This window comes from Dermacentor albipictus, chromosome 5 (assembly GCF_038994185.2).
Source record: "Dermacentor albipictus isolate Rhodes 1998 colony chromosome 5, USDA_Dalb.pri_finalv2, whole genome shotgun sequence".
Taxonomy (NCBI): Eukaryota; Metazoa; Arthropoda; class Arachnida; order Ixodida; family Ixodidae; genus Dermacentor; species Dermacentor albipictus.
The window spans coordinates 86551048-86559476 of NC_091825.1; the positions used below are offsets into that span (position 1 = coordinate 86551048).

The following is an 8429-nucleotide window of genomic DNA, read 5'->3' on the forward strand; positions in this document are numbered from 1 at the left end:
ATGCAGACAATGTTTCAATAAAGTTAGGCGACAGCCTTTCAAACAAATTACACACTCTGCCGAACGGGCTGTCCGTGAAGTCGTGATGAAAGCCGGCCGTCGCAGTCGAGCTAGCCACCAGCCGAAGAGTCTGGTTCGTCAAACGTTCGTTGTGGGTGCCGCTGCTTTTATATGTCCATGGCTTCATCTCCTTGTCTTTCATGTTGCTGAACGACGGCGGCGGTTGCAGTACACACTAAACATTTTAACACCCTTAAGGGTGTAAATCAGTTTGTCGCCAGACGAACACCCTAAGGGTGCTGTTGTCTACACCCTACAGTTGGGGTGCCACTATAGCACCCTAAAGGAAGGGTGTCCAGCAAAATAAATTTAGAGTGTAAGGCTGCTCATCCAAATTAACACCCATCTGTGTGGGTGTTGGAAGGGTGTAGACCCTTTTATTTCTAGCGTGTATGGAAGGCAGATTCGGCAGTACACGCCTTAAATTACTACTATGTACAGCGATCCACGCGCAACTACTACGTGTGCCAGAAGGTTCAAGTTCGGCTACAAAACGCACTGTCGAACAGCCGGCCTTGAAGCTTCGATGGGCATACACAACACCTATACGTGTGGATCACATTACATATTAGTAATTCATGGTGTATATTGGAAAACCTGTCTTCGCTGCACAAATACAACCTAGCAAACTTGGACACTTTTGAGCATGTATATCAACACCAAGGTTATCACGATTTCCATATCCAAATAAGATGCAACACAGACTGGTAAGATATATGCTGCATTTTCAAGAAAACGCAAATATATTTATTGCATGCTGCAATACAGAGTACAACATAAATCACATGAAATATAAACATGCGCAATCACCAAACACATCGGTAAGTACAAGAACATGTACATTTCCCACAAAGGTACCTAAAATATATGCATTGATCAAATCTGTTATTAGAGAAGAAACTATGTATAGCGGCACTGAAAGAGCCTGGGTTGATTCGCAGTGTTTTGGGCCACATAAAGGAATAAATTTTTAGTATTACGCTCCAGTGAACGAAAATTCAAGTTTTGATGCCTTAAAAAAAGGCATATTGCAAAGGTGAATTAGGGAAGCAATTGAAATGCAGAGCAAACGCACAAGAAAGACACCTGTTATTTTGTACACTAATGTAATCGCAAAGCATTATGAAAAGTTTGGAAAGTCGATGTAAAGCATAACTGGCCAACATTTTTCAGACTGAAAGAATACTTTCCAAGCATAGACATGCTTTAAGTGAGGTTTATGCCAGGAGCCTTATTGCTAATTTTCTATTTCCAACAAGATTACTTGAGCACAAAAAATACGTAGAATTTTTTAGCGCCTACATAGTTTGTCCTCTTTTGTGAAATGAGAGTTCTCTGGGCTAAAGGTGCTGTGTAGCTGTTTTTCTAACTACAATACCAGTTTCTATAAATTTTTGTTTTGTAACTCTAAGGCACTGGTACATATACAATATGTAGTTTGAAAATAGGTTCTTTGCTTACTATAAATCAAAAGAGTGCATATTCCACATCTACTAGTGCCTGGGTGCAAAGTGCAGCAGGAGGCCTGATAAAAACAAACCACTGTTGATTAAACGATTTTGCTGAGCACAAAATGTGGACAGTGTTTTAAAATACATAGTAAATTTCTAAATTATTTGCACTTAGATGCAGTAATTCAAGATTAAGGCATGCTATAGCATGTGAGCATGCAAATTAGCAAATATGGTTTAATAAATTAGCCATACTCTGGTTACTAAAAGAACACAGGCATAAGCAGTCATGCAAAAGTTCGAGTTAAATATCACACTGTTAACGTTTGCCAGCAAATGGTCATATCAAACATTATAATTATACTGAACAAGGGTAGTTCCTTGGGATAGTTTGCAATTAATGAGATAAAATTACGTACAGCTTGAATGACAAGAACTGCGAGAGATGACAGACTGCGCTGACTTCAAACAATATTTAATTACGTTGCCACATCGAGTATATTTGCACAAAAGCGGGCATGCGCAGAATATGAGTCACAAGGGGTGTCTAACAGCAAGTGACTGTACTAAGAACATCGTCCTTTGAAAAAAATAAACATTAGAATTTCTATCTGTTGAGATACAAGACTTCACTAGGGGTCAGCACGATAGAGGGGTCACTAATGCACACACTAACCAGTTTTCTAGTGAAATCTGCTTCTATAGTTTCCCAGATGACCTGTCTCACTAAAGCTTCCGTACCTTCAAAGAGGGGCATGCAGCAGCAGTCCCAGCAATGGATGCCGAAGTGGCCTTGAACAGTGTTATGGACGTTGTTATCGTGCTCTCCTAAATGATTGTTTAGGCGCCTGCCTGTCTGTCCAACAAAGTCAAATGAGATATTGTGAAGCTTTGCCTCCTTAACAGCCTCAATAAATCTTGCGTCAGATGCAACATAGCGTTGCTGCACAGGCTGATTGCCTTTCATGGGTTGGCTACCCTTTGGCCTTAATTTCAGCCATAGCGGAACAGCTTCTGAAGTGCACAAAACATGATGAGCACGCTCGGTCAAGGAACCGGCCGGTTGAAAGACACAGGTTTGCAGTGCTACCGTATGTTCATGATGTCTCCCATAGGCTAAAAAAGATTAGGGGACCTGCAGAAATCACAGTCCTTTTCTCAGCCCCGGAAAAGTTGGCAAGGCTCTGTAAGTGTGTAAACGCGCCTAAATCACGTCAGAGTTGTTGCTCTGCCGAGCACAGAAAACGTTTTGCGATGTGTGCAATGAATGTGGTTTCCTAAATTCCCATTTTGAGGCAGTAAATATATTGGACAGATAGGCAGGCGCCTAAATGATCGTTTAAGAGAGCACTATAACAACGTCCATAACACTGTTCAAGGCCACTTGGGCATTCATTGCAGGGACTGCGGCTGCATGCCCCTCTTTAAGATACGGAAGTTTTAGCGAGACACAGCTCACCCGGTAAATTATTGAAGCTGATTTCACCAGAAAACTGGGTAGTGTGTGCGTTAGTGCCCCCTCTATCACGCTGACCCCTAGTGAAATTTTGTATCTAAACAGATAGAAATTGTGATGTTTTTTTTTCAAGTGACCATGTTCTTTTTACAATGACTTGCTGTTAGAACACCCCTTGTGTCTGGCTTTCATTTTCTGCGCATGACCCCTCTGTGTATACACACACGATGTGGCAACGCAATAAAATATTGTTGAAAGTCAGTGGAGTGTGTCTCTCGCAGTCCTTGTCCTTCACGCTGTACGTCATTTTTTATACTGAATAGCCAATATTGATTCAAAATTAGAAAAATATAGTACACATCTGAGCTGCAAAAATGCAAGTGATGCAGCAAATGGCCTTTAGCTTTCCAAAAGAAAAAAATGTTCACGGTTAACCACGAGGTGCAGGGACTCCATTCTCTGAGCATCTTGACCAATAAATGCAGCGCATGGCATTGCTGGAATCTTGCAGCCTGCATTAGCAAAATAAGAAGAGAATCATGAGAATTCAGTCCGTGCAATTACACATGTACTTTGCGGAAAATTTGATAAAGCAACAAGCTCCTCAAAGTAACAAACTTAATGTGACTGAGCAGAATGCACCGCTCAGGCAACTGGGCAAGACAAGTGAAAGGTAGGAGAAGTTTCTATTTTGCCAATTAAGGAATTGCATGTTACTGTGAATGCTAAACCACTGTCATTGTGAACACAAGGCACATACAGCAGCAAAAACATAAATTTACAGTAGCCTTTTCACCATAGAAAATAAGAGTGAATAAAGTTTAAAGACTACCAATGACATCTCTCAACAACAGACATTTGTCCAAGAGTGTGTATGTTACCTTAATACAAAATTGACATTATGAAATCTGCAATATATCTGCATTACACTTTATAAGTACTGCAGGTGAGAAGCTTACGGGATATTGCACATTTAAGAGTGAAATGCACAAGGCATTAAAAAATGACTGTTTTTACACAACATTATTACAATAGGAGACAAAGAGAACTGTTTTACAGAGAGTGCACACAAAATGAAAATGAGGGAATCCCCACTGGCATTCTCATTTGCCCTGCAATACATGCATCCAGCCCAACAATATCCAACTCTCCAATGCGGTTTATTAGACCGTTTCTGAATCCTAAAATTTATCGTGTATTTCTTATTTACTAATTTAGTAAGAATGGGCATTTTGGCATACTTTCCTCGAAAATTTAGCATGTGTTGTCAACTATTTTTCTTAGAGCACGCCCCCTTCTTTCAATGGGTTAGCTTGGCAATGCACTGACAAGTAGTATTCCCTTATTTAAACTTATGATCCTTCCTCATGCTCCCACTTCATGCTTTAAACTGTGATGCCACTCCGATGCAGTTTATGTTAATCTGTGACTATTTACATGGTCCTTCTTTCTGTAGCCTCTCAACTAGAGCCTGAAATTTCTTGTCTCCTAGAACAATCGTCTTTCTTGCCCAAAACATATTGCACGGTTACTCCTCATAGGGGGGGGGGGGGGGGTACTGTATATGAGTTTTCACATATTCAATGAACCTCAGAGACAACCATTTCTCATCCTGTGTTGCTACTATCCGCATGAGTCACAATGGTTGTAAATTGGCTATCTGCCCTCTCTCGCTTAAAAGTACATTTTGCATGTGGAAAATAACCACAAGCATCACATTTCATTGAATGAGTGCTCCTGTGCATGTTTTTTTTTCCGTCCTGTAATGGCTAAGTTCAACATGGTCAAGTTGTTTGAAAACTGTCTAGCCTCAACCAATACTTTGTGTAGTTTCAAAATTATGATACATTCATTTTTCAAAACTTGTCCCAAATTAAGCATGAGACATTTTCATGATGCAAATGAGGTAAGGTTGTGCTCAGAGACTATGATAGGCCTGCTATATCCTGCAAAACTATGTGAAATGAAATATGCTTGCAATTTTCGTGAGCAGCTAGCTCAGTATAATTAGGCACATTACCTGCGGAAACGTTTTTTTAACGCTCCCGAGAGGTCCTGGTTTCTTGTAATTTCTTCAAATCCCGTGCAGTCTAGATTGCAATCCGGTGCATTTTGATTTTGATATTGTATTCAAAATAAAAACAGCTGAAATTTTAAGGTTTTGATAAATATATGGGAATAAATTAAAGGTAGAAGAGTGTAATGCAATGAGCTAATAACAAGCTCATTGCAGAGAGTAAACAAATATTCCTTTCCTGCAAATAAATTGGTAGCAGGAAGGTCATACGAAATTAGCAGTTAATGCACAATAAAGAATATGATGCTACAATGCCCCGGAATTTTGTGAATATTCTTGCACAAAGAAAATCCTCATTATGAAAGACCATCAAGAAAATGCAAATGTATACTTTGGATCAGCAGTCATACCTGCAGTATGCACTGTACCATCGGCAATATTTACAACCACCGACAACTGCACATCATATCAAGCTTAGGCGGCCAAGGAGCCCGAGTTTTAAATTATAACTTGACTTATTATATTACACTACACAACTATATCTACTTACAATGTTGTCTTCTCAACCGCTTTCAAGAAGACGTTAACCATCTGTCTGAAGGCGAAAGCAAGTGGCTTGCTCTTGATGGGGGGCGCCAAGGCTGGGCATTGTGAAATCGCTGCTACCATCTGCATGACCTGCGAGAAACAACGCTCTAAGTACAAGATAAACAAATGCTATTAGAGCAAAAGACAAGATCATTGGCAACGAGCCTCGTTTTGGTTTGCACGAGAAAAGCCAAGAATATGGACTTTGTGCTGCTTACTGAAGAAGCAAGCCTCCTTCCAGATGTTGCAGTCATGCATTAAGATTGTCACACAGCTGCATGCTTGTGTGCTGCTGTCGCCAGTATGCTTTGAAGTTTATTATTTCAAGTTAAATTGATTATTGTGTTTTCTTGCCAATTCTTGGCAAACAGACCAGCAATGAAATAGCTCACTTACACACATACTCCCTTTTGAGGAGAGAATTCACACACACGCACGCATGCATGGGCGCGCACACACACGCACACATGCTTCTACCACATGAGCAGCTTCCTGTGCTTGACACACATACATTTTTTTTATCCTGTGTCACTCCTACTACTAAGGCATAAAAAATCCTTTGTGTTACCAACCCCAAACTCCTCAACCTACACCTCAAGCTTAAACACTTTCTCGAGAGCCAGGGCAAGCCTTCTAGCTTCCCCAGTGCTCCAAACTGTAGTTACGAATTTCAATAGGGCTATAGGCGACAGCTCTTGAAGGGCATGCAAATTACCCGGAGACCTAAAGCTTATATATGATACCTCTAAAGCACAACACTTCAAATTTTCAATATTCAATAAAGCTCCTGAAGACAATTGCTATATACGTAGAACGTCTCGAATAACCTGCCGCTAACAATTTCAGCGGTTGTCTGCATCAAAAGAAATGTGGGCTAATGGGAAATCCACGTCTTTAAGATCGGAATTATTGTAATGGCGAAACACACTACCAGATTTCTTAATCATTTATTTATGCTCTGGATGTAACGTTCCTTTCACAATAAAAAACAAGGATATCGATTCATCAGGGCATGGGAGGAAAAAGGACGAAGCGTATACTTGGCGCCTTCCCACTGGTCCTCCCGAGAAACGGCGCCTCATACAGCAGTTGTCCAGGGTGGCTTGAAACCAAACTCGGCTTTCAGGCGGGAACACTCGCTGCACCAAATCGGAAGAGTTTTATTGCGAGTAAAACTCTACCGGCCTCATGCAATACATACGCACGCACACAAAACGCATCCACACGCACACACAAGTATACGCACTCTCAAAGCGCAGACACAAAAGCGCGCACGCGCACATTGATGAACACAAACAAGCACACATACATGCATGCAGGCAGACACGCTAACACGTGCACGCACACACATCGACCCACAGACAACACACTCACAAAACACGTACGTACGCACTAGACACGCGCAAACACGCCGGCCCATACAAACCGGCATGTACTGAACGCACGCCCGCGCGCGCGCGCGCGCGCACACACACACACACACACACACACACACACACACACACACACACAAAGCGAGCTGAGCTGAGCGCACACACGCACGCACGCACACACAAATCAAGCCGAGCGCGAGCACGCGCACACGCACAGACAAAGCGAGCCGATAAAATGCTGAAGGCGTCCGGCAAGCAGCAACAGCAGCACGCGACCGCATCAGGGAGAACCAATACCGCGCCGGTTCCTTCGAAAGGTGGCTAAGCCAGTCCTTTTCTACGCGACGCAAAGGTGGTCGACCACATTTAACTGAAGTGCGAACGATCGCATTACAAGCAGCCGCGCTGAACGCACAAGAGAATCACATCAATGAACATTCAAGCGCTGAGAAACAAAGCGTAACTATGCAGGCGCACCACGCCCGATGTAAATTTGACAAACATTAGTCACACGGGACGGGATCGAGGTAGTTAACTTGCCCTAGTAGGAGTGCAGCTGCTCTTGCTCTTACATTAGCGAATTATGAATTATGCTACGAGATCACAGTGAGATAATTCTACAGCGAACAAAACAAATACCAAATAAACGGGCACTTGCCTGAAAGTTTCCATCATGCCAGTACTACCGACCGGGCACGTTGCAACTTCTCGTTTCAGCCTTCGTGGATCCATCTTCCAGTGAGTACGAACGCTTTGCTTTGAAGTGCGGCACGAGTAATACACAAAGCATGGGCCACATCTTTTTCTACCCCGCGCGCAAAACTAATCACACGTTTAAAATTACTTCGCACAGCGCGCGACGCGAACGCACGCGAAAACGAGCATGATGGCGCAGCTTCCGCCTTCCCGTCCTGCCGCGCGCCGAAGTGATGGTACAGCGTCGGCCGTCACTTCCGGTCGCTTTTCATTGGGCATGGGGCGGCCGCGCAAATTGAACGTTTATTCTGACAGGTTTGCTTGCTCGCATGGCCGCCTGTTTGCTGCTGCTTCGTTGTGGTCTCTAACTAGAGCGGTGAGGCGGGTAGTTGCTACTACGTTTTGTGCCGGGCATTTTATTTTGGGGTGGGGTGCGCAGTCTGTGCTGCATCACTGAGGGTACAGTACACAAATCGGGACCGTGAGCGAGACGATCGGCGCTCTTCTGCTGGTGCAATTAGATTATTCGCTGCGTCCGAACGAAGCAACTTTGCGAGGTTACAGCGTAGTTTCAGCGATATCATGGCTCGATAAAGACGCTCACATCTTGGTCGTGTGACAGCGACGCGTAAACATTCATGAGGAGACTGAAGACTGCGTTTGCAAGTGCGTATGCTCTGGATAAGAAATTACAGCGTTGACGACACCAGCCCTTAATATATAGGCTCAGCCCTACAAGCTGTATTTGAGGGTGCACTTAGAAAGCAGATCAGTAGCTTAGTAAACCT

At 43.0% G+C, this 8429-nt stretch overlaps 1 long non-coding RNA gene across 2 annotated transcripts; it reads right to left on the bottom strand.

Annotated features, from left to right (window-relative positions):
- Nucleotides 1-3390: 3390 nt before the first annotated feature.
- Nucleotides 3391-7960, bottom strand: LOC139060518 (uncharacterized). Of its 2 annotated transcripts, XR_011514894.1 has the most exons (4): nucleotides 7604-7960; nucleotides 6613-6711; nucleotides 5535-5662; nucleotides 3391-3479 (listed from the first exon to the last, which is right to left on the bottom strand). It is a non-coding gene; the product is annotated as an uncharacterized lncRNA (long non-coding RNA). The 2 variants fall into 2 exon arrangements; XR_011514893.1 differs by lacking the exon at nucleotides 7604-7960 and having other exon boundaries at nucleotides 6613-6942.
- Nucleotides 7961-8429: the final 469 nt, after the last annotated feature.